Source organism: Haliotis asinina, chromosome 7, assembly GCF_037392515.1.
Source record: "Haliotis asinina isolate JCU_RB_2024 chromosome 7, JCU_Hal_asi_v2, whole genome shotgun sequence".
NCBI classification, from domain to species: Eukaryota; Metazoa; Mollusca; class Gastropoda; order Lepetellida; family Haliotidae; genus Haliotis; species Haliotis asinina.
In genome coordinates, this window is record NC_090286.1 from 22,585,357 (window position 1) to 22,599,192 (window position 13,836).

Sequence of the window (13,836 nt, forward strand, 5' to 3'; positions counted from 1 at the left end):
ATATTAAATATTGTATTGATTAGAATGTATGAATGATATGAATGTCTAGAGTGGTTGCATTTAGGTAGCATGAGTGAGTGTATTGAGTGCAAATGATATGTGTACTAAGTTTGTGTGCTAAGTGTGTAGGTTTTTGAGTGTTAGTATCAAATTATGAAAGTGTGAGTTAATGTATGTATAAAAATGTGCATGGGAGTTATAAAGTAGGAATGAGAATGTTTGGTTATAGCCATGTGACAATATCACACGGAGAGATAGAGAGATTGATTAATTGATTGATTTATGAGGTGGTAGAGGGAGGGATTTATGAGGTGATTCAGTTACCTTGGCTATGATAAGTCGGGTAACTCTTGATGGGTGTCTGGGAAGCACATGGGTGACTGAGAGGCACATGGTTGAGAGAGTTGGGCTGTGAGAGTGTCTCACACTAGATTGGATGGATGTGGAGGTCAAACAAAATGTCAATCTTCAGACTTCAGCATTTATGAGGAATAAATTAGAGGAATTGACATTTGTTTCAACTGGATTTTTTTGTGAAATAGAACAAGAACTCTATACACACTTTGTCACTCGTACCTGTATCCACCTCTCCTCCCACTACACACTCTGTCACTCCTATCTATATCAACCTCTCCTTCCACTTCATACCGGTCCCTCCTACCTGTATCTACGTCTCGTCCTTCTACAAACTGTCACTCCTACCTCTATCCACTTCTCATCCCACTACATACCTGTCGATCTGTATCCACCTCTCCTCCCACTACACACCTGTCACTCCTACCTGTACCTACCTCTACTCCCGCCACACGACTGTCACTTCTACCAGTATCCACCTTTCCTCCCACTACACAGTTGTCACTCCTACCTGTATCTACCTCTCCTCCCACTACACACCGGTGACTTCCACCTGTATCTACCCCTCCCCCCGCAACACATCTGTCACTCCTACTCGTATCTACCTCTCTTCCTACTGCATACTTAACCTCCTACCTCTATCTACGTCTCGTCCTTCTACAAACTGTCACTCCTACCTGTATCCACCTCTCCTTCCACTACACATCTACCATTCCCACCTCTATCCACCTCTCCTCCCACTACACACCTGTCATACCTACCTGTACCTACCTCTCCCCCACTATACATCTGTCACTCCTACTTGCATCCATCTCTCCTTCCACTACACATCTGTCACTCCTACCTCTACATACCTCTCCTCCAACTACACACCCGTAACGTCTACCTGTGTGCAACTTACCTCCCACTAGACACATATAATTCCTATCTGTATCCACCGTACCTCCCACTACACACCTGTCACTCCTACCTGTATATTCTTTTCCTCCCACTGCACACCTCTCATTCCTACCTCTATCCACCCATCCTCCCACTCCAAACTTGTCACTTCTACCTTTACCACGTTTTCTCCCACTACACATCGATAACTCCTACCTGTATCCTCCTCTCCTATTATTACACACCTGTCACTCCTACCTGCACCACCTCCCTTCCCACTACACACCTGTCACTCCTAGATTACCAACTCTCCTCCCACTGAACACTGGCCCCTCCTACCTGTGTTCACCTCTCCTCCCACTACACACCTGTCACTCTTACCTTTAGCACTCTTGTCTTCTCCCACTACACATCGGTAACTCCCACCTCTATCGGTAATTCCCTCTCCTTTTACACCCGTCTTCCTGCCACCTTTCCCTTTACCTGCTCTCCCTGCTACTAGCCACCCCTCCCTCTTATCTAGACCCGACCCATGACAGTTTCTCTCCCTATCCCTCTCCATCCTCTTTACTCCTTATGATACAGCGTATCATCCTGATGTTTGTCGTTTTGATATCTGTATTCAAATTGTAACATATTGGAGTCAGTCTACCATTCTTGATAAAGCCTTCCTATTATTGAATTGAAGATATGTTGTGGAGTGCAATATCCTCGCTGGAATAAAGACAGTGACATTATCTGTTTCAGAATCGACGCCTTCCCCAAGTGATCTGTCTGCCAGCAACTATTTACTCTGAAAGGCCCTGCCCCCTACCTACTGTCCTCTCTTCATGCTGTGTGTGAAACATGAGTGACATCTGCAGCTGCTGGTGTGATATCATGCTCTACATGTCAGAGACAGGTCAACCTCATAGACACAAACCTCCAGAAGGATGTAGTCAGACAGAAGGAAATACTTCACCTCACAGACAAACATTGCCCTACAGAGCTTCTCTGTACACATGAAGATGACGGCAACTAGGCGATGTGTTGGTGTCAGGAGTGTGAGGAGTTACTCTGTGAATACTGCCAGAACATGCATAATAGTTTTAAAGCTACCAGACGACATGTTGTGGAAACCATCGTGGACACAGCACCTGGGGCATACATACTAAACCCATCTGCAAACTTCACAATCCTTATCCTCTCGATTATTTTTACTAAACCTGCAACATTTTAATCTGTTACAAATACAGACTTGGTGACCATGCTGAGCACGACGTTGATGGTGTAGGTGTGGCTGCTGATGCTGCTAGAGGACGGATAAAACAGCATGAGAAGAGTGTGTCTGCATATCATACTTCTCACAAAGCACACGTGTAGGATATCAGCAAAGTCATAAATGACACAAAGAAGACCAGCAGTGATCTGAAAGAGGCCACCCACCACACTTTCCATTCTCTGAGGACACAGCTTGATCAAAGAGAAAAGGAACTGATCATGGAGTTGGAGAATCAGACGAAGCAGGACCTGTCAAATCTACACACAGAGCAAGTTACGTCTGAAGGCGAGAGTGATGCAAGTGGATCTCAGACTATATCAACACCGTTCCCAGATATGCTTCAAACTTGGACTTTCTCACACTGGAGAGTTCAATACAAGGCACAGCGAAGACGCAACTCGGATCACTTCCATCAGAGAGGCACAGGACACCTGCAGCCAAATTCAACACGAGGGGACTAGATAAATTGAAATCCGACATCTCTATCTTCGGGTCTGTCAGTGGACATGGATCAGCATCTGATAAACACACACTTACAGGTGCTTACTTCTTACTTTAACAATGGGTATTAATATTGACAGTAATACCGATAAAGCTTTATCAAAACTGAAAAAAAAGTTTGAAACATCGTTTTACATTTTCCTATTACATAATGCCACCTTAAGATGGCATATGGACGCTGTGTTTCGACATTTCCAACAATAATTCGGTGAAACATTTAAATCATTTGAGGAAACATTTGCTAGTTGTCATGACATAGAAGGCTAGATTAATAAACAGCTGTGGGTCATCTTACAGACAAATGTGCACAGACACCCGAGGTCCATATAATTGACACGAAGAAAGCACACAAGCAGGTAAGTACTTGTTAGTCTGTAGGCATGCGTATATACGTCGCGTTGTTGATTAGGTAAGTACCATCAACACTTTACGATGTACTTATAATGTTCGCATGTTCGCATTCTCTGTAAACTGTGCTTGTATATTAGAGCTGAAACATGCCAACTGTAAATCTAAGATCGCCACATTGAATTCTCTCGTTTGAAGGTGAAGTGCCCGGAGGCTGCCAACGATTCAACAGCACTATCACAGTTTGGTATGGTTATTTTCCATTACCTTGAAAACAATTATGAAATTGAAAAGAACAAGACTGTTTACATCTCTCTCTTCTCATGCTATGTTATCACAATAGATACATAGCTATTCTGATATATATCAGAAACACATTCCCAAACATCCTTATGAATACAAATATTAACAAATGGTCACAACATTAGCAAATACATATCCTGGAAATCAACATTTGGATTTTGTACAACATGTTATCCTGGTATTGTGATATGTCAGGAAGGCGTCCACCTGTGATCGGCTGTATAAACCTTGTGTGCAGACTCTTCCAGTTTTGTCACAACCCTTAGTGTACAATACACAACAATGTGCACTTAAAAGGACCCACAATACGTTGGTATATGACCAGATGGTGGCCACTTGAAAACGTGCAAACACTTAGATGCGGGTACAACAACGTGCAGTAAATTTGTACAAAGTACTGTTACTATGTGTCCCAATCCATTCAGCTGTAAATGGGTACCTCATATGGATGGGAAAGCCGCAGTAACTTGGTGTGGTTAATAGCTGCAAGAATTGTATGATCCCCAGGGAGTTGAGACTGATAATCAATTCACGGTCGTAGTTAACGTTTCTTAATAAGGGAGGAACTATCATACTTTTTATGTCAGTACTTTGATGCATAAGAAGAAATTGCAAAAAAGAATCTGGGGTGGGGTGGGTGGGGTGTGTGTGTGTGGGGGGGGGGGGGGGGGGGGGGGGGGGGCAGCTGAAAAAACGGCGCCTTGAGAATGTACCAGTTGCGTGAATATGTGAGTTATATTAATAATAAATAATACTATGTTTCATTATTTCTGTTAACAGTTTTAACGGATTGTTATCTTATTATGTGCATTTATATTGTATGGTGATCAATTACCTGTGACAGTCTTTGTCAATGTAATCAGTAAGATGAAATCCTAAGCTTATAACAGTAACATGATCGATGGCCGCTACAATGGATTAATTATTAATAAGTAAATATGCCTAAATAATGAGTTTTTCCATATATCAAGCAGATAATACAATTTAGTGTTTTCAAGCCGGAATAAATGTTGAAACTGCAAGCTCAGCATTCAGTAGATTTATTTACATGAATATTATTGTAATTTGGTGACGACACTTTCGCCATTCACATGTGTAAAAAGCCTGTTTTGTGAGACATGATCTTCAATTACTTAAATGTCAAATATGTAAAACTGACTGGCGACATTGAGAGTCCTCCCGGCAAAATTGTATATTTTTGATAAACTTTGTAATAAACTTTGTAAATATATACGAATATGATCAATTTGAAAACTGTCTAATGTTACAATATTTAGTGTTGGAATTATAAATAGTGTTGGAATGGCAAATAACCATATTTTCTAGCCAATACATATAACGCGACAACCTGTGTCCCGCCAAGCGAGTGTGTTCAGACTGTGGTCAGTGATTGAAGCGGACGTAGAAGTTACCTGTTGATACTGTGTCTGTTGAACAGTCAGATGTGTAAAAGTATCAAACAACTACTTTGTCAGTTTTATTCTTTTTTAAGAAGTATTGTATAAGAAGAGTTTAGAATACAAACAACGATAGTTTTATCATGGTATGAAGTTTATACAAATGTGTTTTCAGGCGGCAAGTGTCTATTACTGACAACAGACAGCAAACCAGCTCAACTAACAATTCCTTACAAAATGTTTCATGGAGTGTTTATTTCATTGTCAGTCAATGTAAAATTGCATGAAAAACATTTAGAATACCCATACAAATATTTTCACAACATTATAATATCTATTTATATCGCAGTTATGACATAATTCACACACAGGTGAAAATGGTAGCCGATATTCAGTGCACTGTTTTGTAAACATTGAAACGAGGTTGACAATAAAATGTCTAATTTGTTGTCTGAAGTCGGGAAATTTGTTAAACTGTGAACAAAATGTATATTTCCAGGTCCTCAACTACAACTGGACGCTGCTCGAGCCAACACAAAGAGGTGCCACGTAACTACAGACGGTCAGCTGGTCAAGTCGCCGCCCGCCACAGAACACAGACACAGCGGCAGGTTAAGGAAATATGAGGGTACATGTGCCTCCACCTCCATACCCCTTCCTCCATCCCCCTCCACTGTCAACCCTGTCCCACAATACTGGGAGACACACTCTAGGGGGTGTGTGGTGAGTTAAAGGTGGGAGTGGTTTGTCCTGGAGGTGGGTGTGGTGGAGGAGAGTCAGGTGGACAGTAAGATGCATCTTTATCGACAGTGCCGCTCCTGGTGTGTCAATGTAGGGTGCTGTTGCACACACCCGGGGGTGTCTCTGTACCAGGGTGTGGCAGCAGGGGAAGATGGGGAAGTGTTACAGTAACACAATGTCTGACACACCCGGCACACAGGCCACCCTCCTCTATGGCGTTGTGCTGGATGTGGGGAGGGGGAGATTCGTCTTCATCGACCTGGACAGAGAGGTTGTTTTAGCCAAGGTGGATGTTGAGTGGAGGGAGTCTCTTCTTCCCGTGTTTGGTGCTGGCCGGCCAGGTGACTACACAGTCAACATGAAAGTGATAAGTGGGGCAGATATCACCATGACTGACACCTAGAAGTCACTTATCTATGACGCCTTGAATTAGACAATAAAATAAACATGACATTGTGTAAACATGTAAGTGTGTAAACTGTCAAATGTAATTGTAGTGATTGAGGCGGACGTATAAGTTGTCTGTCTATGTGCTGTTTGTTGTGTACAAGAATGTAACGAGGTCAGCTAAATGTGTTGTTTTACTACTTGACTGGATTCTGTGGGATGGTACAAACATTTTACATCCACACATGACTATTGTTATGATTATTATTCTGCAGTAGTTGACCAGTTTATCATACATTTCATACATATCTGGGAAATGGCACAACAAATAACTGAATCCACAAATTCATCAAAAATTGTTTCAAATAATGAATTTATTACCATATTTGGTTTCTGTAATGTAAATGTTTTCAATCCCCACATGTACAGTTGTGATGAAATTATTGTAGTTTTGAATCCACACACCTCACATTTCATGTCAGTGAAGAGATGTGGTAAAAGTGATTGAAGCGGACATAGAATATCCTCGTGTACGTGGTGAGACGCATATTCAGAAACACAATCAAGTTCACAGAATCTTTTGTTTCTCTAATTAGCTGGGTTTTGTTGTTAGTAAGACGTGTTTTAAATCCACACATGACTAGTTTACAGATTATATAAGTTAGAAATCTCAGACTTCGTGGGGCACAAATCTCTGTTTTCTGACCAGATATCTCGCCATTTGCGGATAACGGAACAGAGGGTGACAAGAGATTGTGCTACCATCGGTGAATAAAGCGGAAATAAGCTTGTAGCATTATTTTCAAGCATTTCTGAACACCTGATAGTTCTGAAGTAGTGGTGAAATGAAAATTATGTTTTATTTGGGGGTACATTTTATCAGTACTATACCTATTCCTTTCCGGAATTCGAACCCACACACTCAGAGAGTCATCTATAAAGGGCGCATGTTAAATCATTTCTTTTACTTAAACAGATGTGACGGTCAATGGTGAGTGAGTGAGTATGGTTTTACGGCGCTTTTAGCTAAATTCCAGCACCATCACCTCGGGGGACACAAGAACTGGCTCTCGCATGTTGCATCCATGTGGGGAATCGAATCAGGGTCTTCGGCGTGACGAACAAACGCCTTAACCAGTAGGTTACCCAAATGATCACTGAGGACTCATGAATTACGTGTGTTCTGAAATAATACGTTTATACCTGGACACAGCTGAAAACAACAGAAACTGACTTTAAGTGTTTTTACCGTGTAGTAAAGATCGACGTGTATTCAAGTATAAACACACAGCAAATCTCCACATTTTGAACTGCATAACGTTACTTTATACTGTTTCTATTAGCTGTAACTGAACATGATGCAGTCTTCAGTATTCCCTGCCCTGTTACATTTGTGTAGAACCTTTCAATGCATATTTTCATTTAAAACTATGCAGGGTTGGTGCGTAATCTGACATTATGTCAGACGATCAAAAACTAGAGTGAGTTAGTGAGTGAGTGAGTTTAGTTTTGCTCCACGTTTAGCAATATTCCAGCAATATCACAGTGGGGCATACCAGAAGCGTGTTTCGCACATTGTACCCATGCAGGGAATCCAGCCTAGTTCTCCGGCGTGACGGGCGAACGCAATAGCCAGTAAAGTACCCCACCTTCCCTAAAACAAGAAATATATAAACCATTTTTTTTCAAAATGTTAAAGCACAACCTAAAACAACCTACCTCAATAACAACATCTCGCCTTCTCACCCTAATTCCTACGTAAACACGTAAATGAAATATCGAAACTATAATTGCTCAAGAAGTTATACACTGCTGTTAGAAATAATACCTAGTTCTATGTAAATGGTCACATCCTCCAAACTGTGTTATACGGCAGACCTCCAGCTACCAACATTGTCACTAACAACATAGTAGAATCCATGCATTTCTGAGACTAAAGGATTTGATAAATGTTTCTACACCCACACATATATACAATTAAGGAAATGTATCCGCAAGGTCATGGATCGTATTCAAGTGCAATGCACACATATAATTTAATTTGTCGTTTTGCGTACAGAGTTTTAACTTTCATAGCCACGCCGCCCGACAAACATAAAAAGAAACCCATAGGCGATTTGTATTGTTATAAATCTATGAATTAACTATTTTGTTCAGACAATTGTCACAATATGTAACACAAGTGGTGATAACATGACTTTACACAATTGCACAAGTAAAAAGTCGATTTTACATGAAAATGTTGATTTTGAAGTAATTTCTTTCAAGGATGGGAAAGGCATCGTTACAAGGCAACAGACATCACCTTCCAGTTGAAATTGTGCATCAAAGAATATTCACTGTCTGGCAATAAAAATCCTGATTATTTTCAGAAATTGGCATTCGTTTTGAATGAGTTTCAAGAGATTAAATCACTACGTCACGTCTTGGCGCCATTGTAAAAATGCATGATTAAGATTACCAGTCTTTTGTTGCCAGGCGTCTGAATGTTAGTCTAAGCAAGATGTCATGGCTGGCAGCTCGTTGCAACCAAACAGGTATAACAAATGACCGTCCCCATACAGGCAGACCTCGTGTTACCACTGCAGCACAAAATCGGTACATTCGGGTGTTACAGTTGCGCGGTCGTTCCACGGGTGACAGCACAGCAGCCAGGGCGCGTGGACTTCAGAGGATATCAGGTCAAACTGTACGGAACATGTTGAAAGAGATTGGTCTGAGAGCCAGGAGCCCCATGACCGTCCTTTAAACTGATGTTATATTCGATGCACTAAAGTCTATTTGTGGACGAGTTATACATGTTTGAAAGTACAACGTTTTAGCAACAGATTTAGAGTTATGAGTTTCGTTTAGTTTTTTTTTTCTTAACTCATTAGAAGTGCAGTTAGTTGTAGCATCATGGCATTTCTTGTGACAAGGGTGAATATCTAATCCAAGATTGGTTTAGAATTGTAGAGCGTATGTTATGAATTCTTGTCATGCTTCATAATGTCCACAAGGTGGCCAATTGAAAGCAAGTAAGGAATGTTCATTTGTCAACAAACCAAACACAGATAAAAAGATCTGCCAATAATATAATGAGTCAAACTAGAAAGTTCACAATCATATGTTAAATAATATACTATCCATCAAAACTTTAGACACACTGACAGAACTCACTATATGTCGTGTCTATACATTTGGTTACATTCAAGACGAATTTCTCCACAAACTTTGGGGAACCAACTGCAAACCATATAGATGGAACATGCATTAGGATCATGCATCAAATTTCTGAAGGGCAAATATCTTGGATGTGAACAACTGTCTTTTGATGTAAAGTTTTGGCTCCTGGACAGTCAGCATTAAAGCAAATTATCACTGCTATAGGATATCAGTCTTGAAAGGTGTGTATCACAAGAGAATTTATTTCATTACAGTGAGAAGCAACCAAATCATCCTCTAAATTATACTATATATTTAATATCATAATTGTCATTGTAATGACAGAGTGTTTGAGTATATACAAGACCCAATTTACATGTATGCTTAGACTAGTCATCATGAGTTTTAAATCTGTATCAGAAATAAGTCTGTTACACATAAATACTTTGGGCTACTATATCTTCTTATACTACTATTTTCACTCATTCTCATGAACAGTTCTTGAATACATGTTTGTAATATATCAAAATCAAAAGATTATTAGAACTATGACACACTGATTCATTGCCATCAAATAGGTCACATCAGTAGGTCGTTGATTACATAGTATTGTGATGACTGCATTATGTCTGGTGTCATAGTGACGGGCTTTCACCACTGGTCACCAATACAAATTTTACACAATTGACAATTTTTACTCAGTTTCATGATTTATTGAACTCATCACAATAATAGTTTCAACGGTACGAATTTGCTTAACAGTACATCAGCTCATGTGTAAACAGTACTGTAAACAGTGTGGACTATTTTACAAAATGCAATTTAGAACAGTTGACTGAGTTAAGTGGCTACATTAATACTAGTGGGTCTGAACCTTTGACTGGTTGTACATACAAAAGAAAGGACACAGGAATATGGTATACAGGTTATCATTTATTTCTTAAGGTCGATGGCATGAACTGAGAATAATCGCAATACCAACAATCGGTGCCATGTGATTACAGACTTCATCAAAGAAGATTCGAAATTAAAATGTCAAGTCACAGGAAATTAAATCTGATGTGATGTTCAGGAAATGGCCACCCCGTGCGTTCACAGCCGCCAAGCACCGCCTCCTGATGCGTGTAAAACATTACTTGGGAGTCAGCGAAATTGCTTCTGCAAAGCAGCACCAAGATCCATCAAATTCCCGGGTTGGTTCGGGAGAGTACACGGACATGTACTATGTGCATCCCAGTTGTGCTCGATTGGATTGAGATCAGGTGACCTTGACGTCCAGTCAAGAACGTTGATTCCTGCGTTCTCCTGGTAATTCCTGTTCAAGTTGACTGTGCGGGGTCCGGCATTTTTGCTTTGAAAGTGCACACCTAGACTATGTGCTGCCATAAATGGAATAACTTCGGGGGCCAGCACCTGTTCACGGTAAACTGCAGCATTAAGATTCCCATACATTACCAGAAGTTGGGAAAAGGCAATCCAACAGAAAGCACCCCATAGCACTCCGCCCCCAAATCTGTCACCTTCCTGTATAACGTTCATGGCGTCGAAATAGCACTCTCAACCTACCATCAGCGAATCTGAGAGTATATCTTCAATCGCCACTGATGACAACTCGATTCCTGTCTGTCTGAGACCATCTGTCTGGTCGTCGAACACGATGATGAGCTGTCGGTTTCAGATGTTTTGTGCCGACAATCGGCCACTAAGCAGCCCATTTCTTGTTTCTTTAGCTAAGGTTGGATATTGTAACAATTTTCACATTCCGATATATTGTGATATGTGTTGACATGTGGAAGTGTAACAGATGGTTTAAGGTAATTAAATTACTGTTTCCTGTCTTTCGAAACAATGCCATGCCCTGGCCACTGCAAGGAGTCAGATGTGATTGTACATGAGATCAACTGAAAATGCTTCCAAATTCACTCTGAATATTTGAACGGGAGAATATAATTCCGCAGCGGCGTCCGTCAATTTGGGTTCTTTATCCTACGACAACTGTCAGTAACAATCTCTTTTCATTTATATGGTTTAAAAGTCACACAAGTACAAGTATATGACCAGTAAAATTCTAAAAAACTATTGACGTGTAATATCATAAAGGAAATACAAACGTTCTCGTTATTTTTACCACATCACGAAAATTACGCATCGGGTGAACAGTTTCAGGAAAAAGTGTACCGCAATATACTGTATTGTGAAGTTGGAATTGCAACATACCCGTTAACTGGTATATTACCACCTACCCCTACACGTTGCCGTCAAAAACAACTACTACAAAAATGATGTAATACACGTGCTCGACCTGACCTTGGCCGATCAGCAGTGGTGCCTGTTTACTGCAGTTTGTTCACTCACTATACAACTTGTTTAATGTCTTTATGCGCTGTCGAGTGATCATCCGACAATGGTTTCACATTTACCTGTATTAGCAGCAGATCACCAACGTCTGTGGTGTTTTGGAAAGCATTCGTAAATTCAGTTTTGGTAAGATAAAATACAGGAACAGACAAATTACCTTTGTATCTGTTAAAAGTGACTTTTTTAAGAAACATGCCCATACAAAACTGAAAGGACGAACATCAGTAAAGACAAGGGGGAACATATGAGTTGAATAAATCACAGCGTACAACTTTCTTCAAAATAGAGGAGCGGTGTAGCCCTACAGGTAAATCTTCGGTGGAGACCCGGGTTTGATTCTCCACATGGATACAATGTGTGACGCCCATTTCTGGTGTTCCCTGATATTGCTGGAATGTTGATAAATGACGAAATTGATTCGATATTGTTTCCATTCATATGACACTTTAATTTTGTGCAACAACTACATAGAGTCAATATGTTGCATGGAAATGCTGGGGGAATACGTCAACAGAAAGTGTTCAGCTGTGGAAACCATGCATAACGTTATTCATCTAGGACATGTAACTGTGCTGATGTCTTAATAATAAAATGCAACATGTCATGATGTCAAAATAGTAAAACACAATATGTGCTGATGCCACAGAAGCAAATCATAATGTCCTGATGTCACTGTTGCCTCCTTCAGTCCCCGGCCAGAGAGGATGATCTTGGTGATGTCGTGGAAGCCTCCGGTAGCGTAGGCGGAGAATGCACAGTCAGGTAGAGGGTGGCCCGACCAGTTCAAGTGAATGGTATGATTGCTTGGATTTCACATGTTCATAGGAAAGGATTTTTTTGTGTTCACTAATATTTCGTATTCGATAAAATGAACACCTGCAGTGTTGCAGTGATTACAAGAAGACATATACTCTTCAAAAATATAGGGGAACTGTACTTTCCTTGTACGATTGTCAAAAGTGGGAGATATGTAGGACTGAATCAATTTTGATAGATTAATAGTGGATGTTTTGTGAATGCATCACCACATGGATTTCATTCAAACGAAAGCTGTTCATTCAGTTATCCCCCTTGTTAGGTGACTTGAGTATGACATGAACATTTCAGGTTTACAATTTTCAGTCAGTAGTGTGTGATTGGACTCTGAAAACCCCGACCCATCACAGATGCAAGAAAACTATCGGAAGAAATGATCTACAGTGATTTATCGACCTTCCTGAAAAACGTCAAGATTCATAATGACGCCCCATGCACATGTCGCAGGCTGTCGCATTGTGCACGTGCTTGCCACGCATTGTGTTTGCATGTGGTGATAACGTGAGATGATGATGCATACACAAGGTGAACGTCATTGTAACGTTCCTCAATGGGTTTTCTTTCTACCAGACTTCAGTGTCCAGGTTCCCCTGCTTTTATGAACAGTATACGACAATTTGTAGCACACAGTTAGAAACACATATCCATTAGATGCTAACAAACACCTACTCCTTGTCATACCCAGAAACATTACAGGCAGAGATGAAGTGTATACGTGAAGTATACGTGTGTCGTAAATCTGTTGTACATTACAAACGTAAACATGTGTCGCGTTCCTACTGTGTTCCTACAGAAATGTAAAGTAAATATGCGTCATGGATCTACTGTACCCTATAGACATAGATCTAAGGAAACATGTTTTATGGATCTATTATACACTGTATCGAAGGGAAACACGTCTCATGAATTTATTGTACATCATAGAGAGAGAGAGAGATCTAATGAAAACATGTATCATGGATCTGTCGTGCACTGTAGAGAGAGATTTAAGGAAAATGTATCTTATGGTTGCATTGTACGCTTTAGACAGAGACCTGAAGTAAGTAAGCGTCATGGATCTATTGTAATCAGTTTAGAGAGAACATAAATCACTGATGTATTATACACCGTCAAGAAATGACTATGGCTCAAAACTTCCCGATGTGATGTCAAATTTTATCTCATTTACACAGATGAGAAATTTACAGGAACATGTGTCATGAATCTATTGCCCATTGTAGATAGATTAAAGGAAAGCAAGACCTTTACATTGTACACTTAATACCGATTGCTAACGAAAACATGTCATGGAATTACTTCTCATACCAGACAGAGATTTAAGGAAAGCGCTAGCGTATGCCATGAATC